The sequence below is a fragment of the Mesoplodon mirus genome (assembly GCF_964341445.2).
Source record: "Mesoplodon mirus genome assembly, chromosome: 16".
Classification (NCBI taxonomy): domain Eukaryota; kingdom Metazoa; phylum Chordata; class Mammalia; order Artiodactyla; family Ziphiidae; genus Mesoplodon; species Mesoplodon mirus.
The window spans coordinates 19,599,263-19,612,291 of NC_138992.1; the positions used below are offsets into that span (position 1 = coordinate 19,599,263).

General features: G+C 40.9%; 1 protein-coding gene across 3 annotated transcripts in view; it reads right to left on the bottom strand.

The window, feature by feature from the left end:
- Positions 1-13,029, bottom strand: part of LOC309791728 (uncharacterized protein) — a 275,665-nt gene that overhangs the window by 210,489 nt on the left and 52,147 nt on the right. The window contains exon 1 of one of the 3 annotated variants that reach the window (XM_082600768.1): positions 2,021-2,194. The exons of the other annotated variants lie outside the window; for them this stretch is intronic. The gene's annotated coding sequence lies outside the window, so the exon portion shown is untranslated. Of the gene's footprint in view, positions 1-2,020; positions 2,195-13,029 lie in introns of those variants that run through there. 3 annotated transcript variants of the gene reach the window in all.

Consider the following 13,029-nt stretch of genomic DNA (forward strand, 5'->3'; position numbering starts at 1 on the left):
TAGAAAATATGAGTATCTGGTAGAATATAAAAACTCACAGGTGGGCTTCCCTGGTGGCGCAGTGGTTGAGAGTCCGCCTGCCGATGCAGGGGACACGGGTTCGTGCCCCGGTCCGGGAAGATCCCGTGCCCCGGTCTGGGAGGATCCCACATGCTGCAGAGCCTTGGCCGCTGAGCCTGCACGTCCGGAGCCTGTGCTCCGCAACGGGAGGGGCCGCGACAGTGAGAGGCCCGTGTACCGCAAAACAAACAAACAAACAAACAAACAAACAAAAAACCCCTCACAGGTGTTGTATTGATCCTAAGCGATAACAACATCTAATTGACCAGGTTTCTGGGGGCAGATCTCCTGGGAAATGTGTAACAAAGTTAGTGATGTTTTTTTTAAAAATTGCAGAAAATAATTGCCACTTTGGCCATGCACTTGGTGGGCCAAGTTTAGAGCTGAACTAGTGAGAGCTTCGAACCTAGAGGAGGGACCGCCTGGCTGGGTTGCAATCACAGGATACAGCTACTTCCAAAGAGGTGCACTGATACATGGGGGCTACGGGGAAGAAATTTCCCAGTGTCTTCCCGCTTCACATGCTCATTTCCTTCTTCTTGTCTCCCTGTGGTTGAACCCAATGAGAAGAAGCCAGAAAGGGTGGTGGGGAAATGTAACCCCCATGGATCATCCTTACAGGGTGCAGAGAAGAGATCAGAACAAGATGCAGGTGGATGGGCGGAGGGAAGATTATTCCAGTTATTTTTATCTCCTCTATTCAGGCTCTAGAGATCCACTGAGCTCATCCAAACCTGACTGGGATCAGAAGTATAACTAAGAGAGAACAGAAAACGGTCTCTCCTCCCAGGCAGAGTCTATAAAAGTCATGTTTTTTCAACAATTTTCAAGGATAGCATACTGACATGGCTATAGGACTATGATATAAAGACATTATAAGAAAAATATGACATTGACAATGAGACTCATAAAAAAATATTAAAGGCACCTTTTATTATGGTTTTATTGCCTTAACTACTAATGGTGTAGGTATGGGATATTGGGTTAGTGGAGAATTTTCCAAAATAGGATAGCAAAAGAAAAGCATTTCTAGAAAACTGTCCTTCCATAAGCACTCCTGTCAGAGAATATAGGATACGGTGATGCACCATTCAGATTCCTCTTCAGGAATAAAGGTCTTAGTCCCCCAGTTGCTAGGGATGGTGTTGGCAGACAGTTCTCCACTGCAGCACCCTCCAGGGATCGCCTTAGCTTGAAGAGAGACACTCACCCAAGGTCAGGAACCTCTTCCCAATCCCAGAACAGCCCACATCCAATGACTGATTAACACAGGCCTATAAAGGGTCAGCCCTCTCACCCCAAGTAGGGACAGCTCTGAAGGGCCAGGCCATCTTCAGAACAGAACACCCCTTAGGGATGGCTCAGGCTCCCAGTGAGACTACATCTCAGCTTGGCATCTCTCTCTGTGCAATCCTGCTTCTTTCTCATTCCTTCCATAGGTTGATCCCAAGAGCACTTCCTAAGAAAAGCCCTAACTGCTGATCTTCATCTCAGAGCCTGCTTTCCTAAAATGCAACCTGAGTCACAGACAGCCTCTAACAAATAACACTTGTATTTCTCCATATTGTTCAACATGCTTGCTATTGTAAACCAGCTAAACGAAGGGATTATTTTGCTGCCAGTATTTCATTAAACTCCCTGCACATTAGTTTCCCTTTTCCAAGTTTCTAGTTTTGCTCTTGAAATGTACTTGAGAAAATTAATAGACCTAGACCCTTTAAAATAAAACCCAAAGCACACTAAGTCTTATACCAGGAAAACCAGGGTAGAGGGCAGAAAGGAGAACCAAGGGCCGAGTTAAAAAGGGATGAAGGACTTAAGAAAAACAAGTAGAAGAGCTGTATACATAATAAAACCTGTTTTAACTCTGAAAAAAAAAAGGGGGGGATGAAGGAGAATGTAATAAACTCATAGATTTACACATCCAATGAAAAACACACTTAAAATGGACAGTGGATACCTGGGTCCATGGATTTCTTGTGCTGGAAATCTGCTTCTGTTAGGAATAAGAATCTTTTTCCCCTGGGGCAGCACCACAGCAAGATACCAGATGGGTGCAAATTCCCTCCACATTTTCGAAGAGCTCTACCCTCAGAGGATGTCAAGGCCAAAGAAGTCAAGAGCCTTCTCTAGTTTGATGGGAAAGTTCAGTCCTGAAAAATGATAATAAATTCATGTCATTTTCTGTGATAATAGAATAATAATAGCTAACTTTTAAGTGTTATGCATGTGTAAGACTTTATGCTAAATGTTTTAATAATATTTCATTTAAGGGGAAAAAAGAGGAGATGCTGAGAACTATACATCATGTATATTGGATTATGTCAGTTAGTAAATGATTGCGGGTATCAGAAAAAAGGAAAAAATCAAAGAGGAGCTATAGTGGCTTTGCAATGTGTTAAGCTGGCTGGGCTGAACAACATTTCCCAACATTCCTTCTCCTGTATGTTTCAGGTTAGGCTGGACCACGAGGGAGATTCTCACGAGAGATCTGGAGGGTAGTCCTTTCTTAGCCCATACACATTGTTACCGATCACCTTGTTGGCATGAGATAGTGGCTAGTTCTTCAACTGCTCCACCTTTCCCTGAATCCTCCAACTTTGCTGGAGTGATAGGTCCCACACACGGGCTGAGGCTTATGTGGTTTGAAATTCCCACAACTACAAAAGGAGGAAGTATCCAGGCTTTCTTATCAGCCTGCCCAGATGTGGGGCAAAGGGGAAGGGAGAGTGATGGGGATTGGAAACTGTTAGCTAACGACAAAAATGGAGCCAATCTCTTTATTAGAAACATCTTTGACTAATGGGCCAGGGATGGGTGTTTTTCCCCATGACAAAGGGCCTTGGCTTCTATAGAGCATTCACACTGCCAAGATCAGAGGGGCATTCAGCCCACCAAGACCAAAGGTAACAAGAATGGACACAGACTTCAGTCTATCCTCGTGAGCTCTAGCTCATGCTTATGGGTTCCAGCTTCACCTTTCTTGACTCCACTTTACATCCATCTTCCCTTCAGGATTTCCTGGCCTTTGGACTTCAAGCTCTAGTAGCAGGTGCAAAGACAGCAACCTTAGAAGAATACTTAACCAGCTCTCCCCATTGCACATGGCCAAATCTCTAAAATAAATGTGTGTGTGTGTGTGTGTGTGTGTGTGTGTGTGTGTGTGTGTGTGTGTGTGTAGTGATTCTGCTTCACTGACTGAACTCTGATACAGAAACCCCAACCTAACTTGTTTGGGGGATGGGAACACGCATCAAGAAAGGTTTAGCTTCTCTGACCATGTGATACTCTCATTCAATATGTTTAATGATTCTCAATGGGCCCCCAATTAAGTACCCATGTGTTTAAGGCCCCTGAACCTACATTTATACTCTGTATCATAGCCCAGCTGAATGGCTGGCAGCTCTCTGACCAGACATCCATATTCTCATATCCAAAATGCAATGGTCTGGGGAGAAGGTCAAGCCCAACCACCAAAGGAAAGACTCTGGCCAATCACAGCCCTGTTAACTATACCCTGTTGTTTGTATGGTAGCGTGTATGGTCCCCTTGGGCAAACCTCCACCTTTATTTGCCTCATTCTGAGAAGCAAGAGATCATGTGTACAACTGGTGAGATTTTTCAAAGAAAGACTCTATACATTGAGAGTATCTTAATTACTACGTATTTTTATTAAAAACCAATTCTCAAGGCCCTCATCATGCAGTGTACCTTAAACTTTTAGATCACAAGGTCTGTCAGTCATGGTATCTACATGTGGATGAGTTTCCTCCCTTTCATTTTTCTCTGAATTCCATTACTTACCATATTAAAAGCATAGTATTTTCCTACAAGGCCCAATTTGTGCCAAGTGAAGATTTTTCATACTTGCAGACAGAATTTAAAACTGCCAGGATTTAAAAGCTCAAATTTTTATCAGAGCAAATGATTATAGTCATTTGTGTAATTTTTGTTGACAGTTTTCTTTAACTTTGGTCTCCATGTCATAAAAATTAATGTCTATAATTTGCTTTATGGTCCCACAGAGAGGGACAGCAAAAGAAAGAGGAAAAATACCTGGTCTGTTAGGGGATATGGTGAGAATTGATCATGTGAGTAAAAATCCAGAATAAAATTAACGCTACTAAGAGGCAAAAAAAAGAAAATGGAATAAAAAAGCATTGAACAAATATACCAAGGGAGAAGTATAAACTCTACATTCGACAGGTCTGCTAGTAAAAAGATAGAATATTAAATTATTATGACTCTAAATTTAGCTGAATGATGGTTGTCATTTTTCAACTCCTGTTTACCAAGTCAAACGAGAAAAATAAACTTGTACAATAAGAATACTGGAAACACTGAAAAATAAGTATTGGCAAAATGCAGGTGGGGGGTAGAGTAAATGTGAACATGAGCATTTGGTCTGGATGATATGCATCCTAATGTAACAAGAAAATGAGCAAACATCAGTTGAATTGCTTATAATTGTCTTTAAACAAAGCACTCCAGACACACCATACGATTAGAGGAAAACAGACGTGGTATCATTCCACAGAGCAGGTAAGAATGGCTGAGCCAGCTATTGTAATTCAGAAACTCTACCTCAGCAGTATAATGAAACAAATATAAAAAGATGAAATATCTTTAAACAGTGAGAACACAAGGGAATCATAAGCAAAAGATAAGATGAGCTTACAAAGAAAATATCACGTTAGACTGAAGTCATAGATTTTTGCCAACAAATTAGAAAATCAGTGACTGAAGGAAATGAAGTAGATGTTTCATCATTGGCCCTTGGTGAAGCTTGGGACAGAATCTCATAAAATTCTGTCTGTTAAATTCGTTTGAATTGGCTTAGAGATGAATATAGTCACCTGGACTGAAAATTGGTTGCCTCGTTGAAGGAATATGCCTAGAAGGCTCTGACAAGGATGAGTATTTATATGTTTTAATGCTCCTAGATTTTCCTTCTTCCTTTCAAGGCCTTGATGAAAATGAGGGTAAAGTTACAGATTTAGGCACTACCCATTTGGAGCCATTTAATTTTATATTTTTAGCCAACGAAACATTAGTGCATCCATTTGTAGAAGAGAGAGGTAGAAGGAAATGAAGGAATAGAGTAAACAACAATATTTCTGATAAAGGCATAAAGTACAAAATATTGGCTGTTTCTGATGACACCTTTGTAAACAAATGGAGGTAGGGTTTTATTTGAGTTTTTCCTTTACTTTAGTTATCATCTGTACACATTCTGGATTAAAAACAACTGAAGTTTAACTAAGACCCTGACCCTTGAATGATTTCCCCTCCTTTTTTTTTTTTAACTGCCCAGCTAACCTTCTCACGCTCTCACCTCCTTGTCAATGGAAAAGAGTTGTTAGGAAGCTAATCAAAGATGTACTTTGTGCAACGATTAAGGTCAGAGCCCTGCTCTGGTTTCATAAACCAGGTGAAAATTAGAAAATTAGAGCCTAGGAGTTGGTCCTCTCTCATCTGGCAGGTGAGAACTGGTGAAAGACAAACTTTATCTTACAGTATCCCAGGGTGTGAATGGGGATCCTTTGCTCACTGGGACACAAAAGCAATGAACAACTAGTGGGATTTTGTAAGATGCCTAAAAACTAGGTCACCTAATCTGATACACAAGGTAGGAGAAACCATGGAAATGGATAAGCCAACGGGCAGAGAGGGAGGTTTGAACTGAGTCTTAAAAGATAAGCCGGAGGGGGGCTTCCCGGCTTCCCTGGGGCTTCCCTGGTGGTGGAGTGGTTGGGAGTCCGCCTGCCGATGCAGGGGACGCGGGTTCGTGCCCCGGTCCGGGAGGATCCCTTATGCCGCGGAGCGGCTGGGCCCGTGAGCCATGGCCGCTGAGCCTGCGCGTCCAGAGCCTGTGCTCCGCAGCGGGAGAGGCCACGGCAGTGAGAGGCCCGCGCACCGCAAAAAAAAAAAAAAAAAAAAAAAAAAAAAAAAAGACCTGCATTTACCTGTCTAATTACGAAGCCCCGTGTACTTGTCAGGCATGGACTGTGACTGAAGGGGAAACAATCTCCCTGTTTGTCTTCACAGTGCTCTCCCGGCATTTAAAAAAGGCAGAAAGTGCCTATGAGGCTAAACTGGATAGTTCCTTGCAGGTTAAAGCTGGAAACATTTGAGGAAAACATTTCAAGCTCGGCCTAATGTAAAAATCAGCACCAATGCTGACTCTTAATATGGAAAACCATAAATCGCGAATAAATCCTTGTTTGGGATGGAACCATGTGAATGGAACATGGAAAATGCATAAATAACTTTGAGTAGAAAAAGTGAACATGTTTTCTAACTTTGAAAGTGCTGCAGAATGTTAAGGCATGGTTCAAACTCTATGACTTTTTTCCCCCCATCAGCTTTCACTAATTTCAGTTCCAAAGACTCTGACATGAAAGGAAAGCATAGCCTCTGTTATCAGGGTTCAAACTTCAATACAGAGTTATTAGCTCCATCTTATCGATTATGTTAGTTGAGGTTTCTCTATCCTTATTAGTGTTTTCTCCTCTGATTTCTCCAGGATTGAGACAAGTGTGTTAAAATCTCCTATTTCTAGTGTGTCTCTATTTCTCATCTCTAGTAGTTTCTGCTTTTCAAATGTTGTTGCTGTGTTATCAGAGAACTGGGTAATAATAATAACTTTGGCATCTTCTTTGTGATTTTCAGCCTTTAGTATTATAAAATATCCCTTTTAATCTACTTTAATATTTTTGGTCTTAATTCTATCTTGCCTATATCGTCCTATGCTTTTTGAATTGCAATTGCCTAGCTTTTTATTTTTAACCTTTTTTTTAATGAAAACAATACTTTACTGCTTTTGACTTCCCATCTCCAATCCCCCCCTCCCCCCGCAACCAGGAGGTAGACACAGTTAACTCTTTCAGGTGTGTTTTTAACTCTTCCGATAATGACCTTCATATCTTTGTATCTTGTTTTTTTTTTTTTTAGTTTCTGCTTTATAACAAAGTGAATCAGTCATACATATACATCTGTCCCCCCATCCCTTCCCTCTTGCGTCTCCCTCCCTCCCACCCTCCCTATCCCACCCCTCTAGGCGGCCACAAAGCACTGACCTGATCTCCCTGTGCTACGCGGCTGCTTCCCACTAGCTATCTACCTTACGTTTGGTACTGTATATATGTCCATACCTGTCTTTCGCTTTGTCACAGCTTACCCTTCCCCCTCCCCATATCCTAAGTCCATTCTCAAGTAGGTCTGTGTCTTTATTCCTGTTTTACCCCTAGGTTCTTCATGACATTTTTTTCCTTAAATTCCATATATATATGTTAGCATACGGTATTTGTCTTTCTCTTTCTGACTTACTTCACTCTGTATGACAGACTCTAGGTCTATCCACCTCATTACAAATAGCTCAGTTTCGTTTCTTTTTATGGCTGAGTAATATTCCATTGTATATATGTGCCACATCTTCTTTATCCATTCATCCGATGATGGACACTTAGGTTGTTTCCAGCTCCGGGCTATTGTGAATAGAGCTGCAATGAACATTTTGGTACATGTCTCTTTTTGAATTATGGTTTTCTCAGGGTATATGCCTAGTAGTGGGATTGTTGGGTCATATGGTAGTTCTATTTTTAGTTTTTTAAGGAACCTCCATACTGTTCTCCATAGTGGCTGTACCGATTCACATTCCCACCAGCAGTGCAAGAGGGTTCCCTTTTCTCCACACCCTCTCCAGCATTTATTGTTTCTAGATTTCTTGATGATGGCCATTCTGACTGGTGTGAGATGATATCTCATTGTAGTTTTGATTTGCATTTCTCTAATGATTAATGATGTTGAGCATTCTTTCATGTGTTTGTTGGCAGTCTGTATATCTTCTTTGGAGAAATGCCTATTTATATTTTTAACCTTTGAAATTATTTAATTTTAGGTATGTCCCTTTTAAACAGTGGAGAGCCAGATTTTGCTTTTGGGGAAATCTGAAAATCCTTTATCTTTTCATGTTTTACTAGTTTGTAATAAGCGAAGTAACCCTGATATGATCTATATGCTTGATATCTGTCATATTGTTTTATGATACTTTTCATTGAATGTAGAAAGCTGTTAGCTATGTAGACATTTTTCTTGCCCTTTTCCTTTTTTAAGATGCATATTAAAGTACTTGAGAGTAAAATGATATAATGTCTGAGATTTTCTTTAAAATACTTCAACCATAAAAGTGGTGGTGGCATGGGCTTCCCTGGTGGTGCAGTGGTTGAGAGTCCGCCTGCCGATGCAGGGGACACGGGTTTGTGCCCCGGTCCGGGAGGATCCCACATGCCGCAGAGTGGCTGGGCCTGTGAGCCATGGCCGCTGAGCCTGCGCATCCGGAGCCTGTGCTCCGCAACGGGAGAGGCCACAACAGTGAGAGGCCCGCATACCGAAAAAAAAAAAAGAAGTGGTGGTGGCAGAGGTATAGATAAAATAAGTACAGATAATGTTGATGGTTATTGAAGTTGCATATTGGGATTCATTGTAGTTCCTACTTTTACGTATGTTTGGAAACTTTTGTTTTCTAAAGTCTTTTGCTTTATAAACAGTTATAAAAGTTTTTGTCTTTTTTAAGTCATAGGAAGTTTGTGTTTTTTTATTTACTTTCTTAATAAGCCAAACTGTATCTTCATGAACATAGACCTGAAATAATTAAAACTTAAGAGCTTCATAAAAAGAAGTGCTGGTCTCTAAATCAAATAAAGACTTTCTCTATTGCCTCAAGCTCTGCAGTAAATTATACGTACTGTAAATGAGCACAGCTTCTTCTAAACTTACTAGAAACAATTTTGTCTTTGTGAGAGTTTTATAACTACATCCAACAGCCTATAAAAAGCCTGTCTTTATGCAGTTCCCATGGTGATAGGGCATAATATATGTGTCCATTAAATTTGGAAATGTAATGAAGTGTAATAAAAATCTACTTCAGAAAAATACACTTCTCAGCATATTTTTACTAGTTAAAATATTGCATTGAGCGTTTTTCATGTCTGTATGCCTGACAGCAAATAAAAGCTTTGCCACAGATTAACTGTGACTCTTGAGTTCCGTCCAATATTAATTGGTACAAAATAGGAAAAGGCATTTTTGCACAGAAAATATTTTGACTGGTGGCCCAGAGTGATTAATCGTAAACAGTTATGCTTCCTGTTCTGTGCATATACCAGTTTAAATGCCACCAGCAATACGGATTTTGACATTTGTGTCCACAGGGGTAGAAACAGACTAGAAAGTGGATATCTTTAATCCTTGGGGAAGAAGTTCCTTATTGATGACTCCCTACTCCAGCCTTGCAGAGAGTGTGACTGTTTTGCCCATGTGGGAGGCATGGTATCATAAAGGCAGTTTAAGAAAACCCTGCACAAATTTAACTAACAACAACAAAAACAAAGAAGAAAAATCATCTTGGTGCACTACTCGAGACACAGAAGTCAAAAAAAGAAAAAAAAAGTTGGGGCAAGGGACAGGGAACCAAGGAATAATAAGCCAAATCACTCTCATATTCTACTTTGAATAGCTAAAATTTGAAGCAGAAGGATAGGAAGACACTTATTCTCAGGATGATTATCCAGTCATCTTCAGATGAGAAATAGAAAACTCTCAACTCCTCTGTCTGAGCTCCTTTCTGTGTCTGTCTTCCCAAATTAACAACATCTCAATGGCTTTGACATATTTGAAATCAATATGCATGGCTTCTACCTACCCCCAAATCAAGAAGAGCAGGAACTGCCTCTCATATAATAAATTAATCTGAGAGATATTTGCCTTTTGAGTTCTTGGGTAATGCGATGTAATAATTATGAGAATCTTGACTGTCCTGGTTGCTGTTCCATGAAATACCTGATCGATTTAAACCACATTGAGCAACTATTCAACTGAAGAACTAATGAGCTGGACTTACTAGGTCATAAACTCTCTCCCCCAATTTTTTTTTAAGTACTCTTTATAGGATTCCCTTTACTTAGCCATACCTTAATGCCCTAGCCACATTTTCTGGAATTATGGAAAATATCTGAAAATACCACTGCCCCCACTTTAAATAGTGCCATACTTAAAAATGAAAGGAAATGCTTGGGCACAATATTTGTACTGAACCCATCACTGAGGGCAGAATATCAATATTATATTACTATCAGATGGTACCCATTTGCCCAGCTGTTGCAGTGAAAAAGCAATCGATGGCAATCCACAAATGTTTGGAAGTTCTACAAAACAAACTTTTTTTCCCCACTGGCTCAGAAGGTTTTTTGGAAGTAGGGGACTCTAGGAGTTGCACATATATCAAAGCAATCATGGAAAGCAAAAGAAGTGAGGAAACTGAAGCCTTTCCAAATCTGGAGGCTTCCAGGGCCATGGAACACAGCCAATTGCCAACAGCTATTCTTCACTGGGTAAGGCAGGCTATGTAAGCACACTACTTTCATTAACCACGTGGAGTGATTCTCTGCTGAAATATATCAGAGGGCTCTTTGAGGGGCCCTAGTCAGGGTTCTAGAGGCTCTAGTCAGGGTTCCATGATTTCCAACACATAACACTCCAGCTCCTGTCTGTTCCAGAGTTTCTCTTAAGTGCTCCCCTACCCCCTAATGCTTCATTTCACATTGAAACACTTATCAGACTATTCTAATGGTCTCCTTGTCCGTGACTGCCCATCCACCAGACTGTGAGCCCCTTGATGGTGGGAAATGAATCTTACTCTTTTCAGCATTCCACCCTCAATGAATAGTTAACCATAAGTATGGATTTACATAGATGGAAAAAGTCTCAAACTGTTTGTAAAATATTGTATACATATGCACACGGACTCTGTCAGATACATAATGGCACACTTCACCCTTTGCACCTCTAGATCACATTGTCTGGATAGTAGATACATTAGGATGATTACTTTATTCTCTGTGCCTGTTGGACTATTTGAAATATTACTGAATTACTAAATTTGAATATGGAAAAAGAGAAAATACAAATACCTAGTCACTAGCTCTGCCTATTGGTACCCATTTATTTATTCGTTCATTCTTAGTATATTTTTTCAGTGCCTATAAAGTACTAGGTTTGTCGTAGGCATTGAGCAAGGAGTAGTGAACAAAACAAATTCCTTTTGCACTCTTGGAACTGACATTCTACTATGCTTGGGAAAAGACAATAAATTAGTAAATGAATAAAGATACCAGGCAATCTCAGGTTGCAGTAAGTGCTTATAGGGACTTCCCTGGTGGCGCAGTGGTTAAGAATCCGCCTGCCAATATAGGGGACACAGGTTCAAGCCCTGGGCCAGGAAGATCCATGCTCAGATGTTGTGGAGCAACTAAGCCTGTGCGCCACAACTACTGAGCCTGAACTCTAGAGCCCGTGAGCCACAACTACTGAGCCTGAACTCTAGAGCCCGTGAGCCACAACTACTGAAGCCCATGTGCCTAGAGCCCATGCTCCGCAACAAGAGAAGCCACCACAATGAGAAGCACGCACTGCAACGAAGAGCAGCCCCCGCTCGCCGCAACCAGAGAAAAGCCCGCGCAGCAATGAAGACCCAACGCAGCCTAAATAAATAATTTTTTTTTTAAAAATAGTGCTTATAGAGAAAATAAACCAGATATAACAGAGTGACTGGAAGAAGGGAGGGGCTCCATTCGTAGGTGGACAGGAAAGGCTGCTTTGAGGTGGTAACTTACCAGGATAAATGTAGAAGGCTGTGGGGTGGCCTATGAGGGCAGAAAGTGGGCTGGGGCAAGATCAAGGAGGGCCTGAATGGATGCTGCAAAGAATTCAGATTTTACTGCAGTGCCATGAGAAACAACTGGAATGTCATAAGGGGGGAAGTGGCAGGATTTTATTTTTCAGAAAGACCACTATGGCTGTTGGATAGAGAATGGAAGGTGGCCTGCCAAGAGTTGAAGCAGAGGACCCTTAAGGAAGACTGGGCTACATTTACTCTAATGGTTGTCAATCAGGGGCAATTTTGCCTCCCAAAGGACACTTGGCAACATCTGGAGACATTTTTGGTTATCCCAACTAGGGGAGGGGGTGCTGCTGGCATCTAGTGAACAGAGGCCATGGATGCTGCTTCAAGTCCTACAACGTACAGGACAGCCCTTCTCAATAAAGAGCTATCCATCCAGTGGTGCTGAGGTTCAGAAACCCTGATTTACTCTATGCAGATCTGCTCTTTGACTTCCGGATTGCATGGCAGAAGCAACAGGAACAAAAACAAGTTCTATAAGTTCTAAGGGGTATGTGTTCATGGGAAGCAAAGAAGCAAACTATGGAAAGAAAAGAACAAATAAAAAGAAGCTGTAGGGACTTCCCTGGTGGTCCAGTGGTTAAGAATCCACCTTCCAATGCAGGGGGGATGTGGGTTCAATCCCCGTTCAGGGAACTAGAATCCCACATACCACGGGGCAACTAAGCCTGAGTGCTTTAGAGCCTGCACACCACAACTAAGACCCGATGCAGCCAAATAAATAAATATATTTTTTAAAAATTAAAAAAGAAGAAGAAGCTGTAAAGTTAGAGTCAGCCAAAGTATGGAGTCATCCACTTTTGTACCAAAAGCAAAGATGCTTTGCTCTTGAGACCAGCCGAACTTCCTTTAATTTCCTATTGCATCCTTGACATGGTGACCCTCATTGATAAAAAAAAAATACACAGTTATTTTTTATTTTCCTTTAATTAAACTAAATAGCACTCCATTTAGATTGTTTTGTATTCACTTAGAAATCCTTGATGAATGGCACTTCTTGTCCTTGGATGCGTCTTCTTTTCAATAAGTTGATAATTTCCCTTCAGAAATTGGAGCATTTTATTAATTAGTGACTAGGATTAAATTTTTTTTTTCTGACAACACCTGGACCTTTTCCATTAATATTCTAAAACCAGAGACAGCAGTCCACAATGTACAGTACTGTCAGATATGTTCATCTAGGTTAAGCTGGATTTTTCTTTTTCATGCAGATTGATGCGACGGGATTC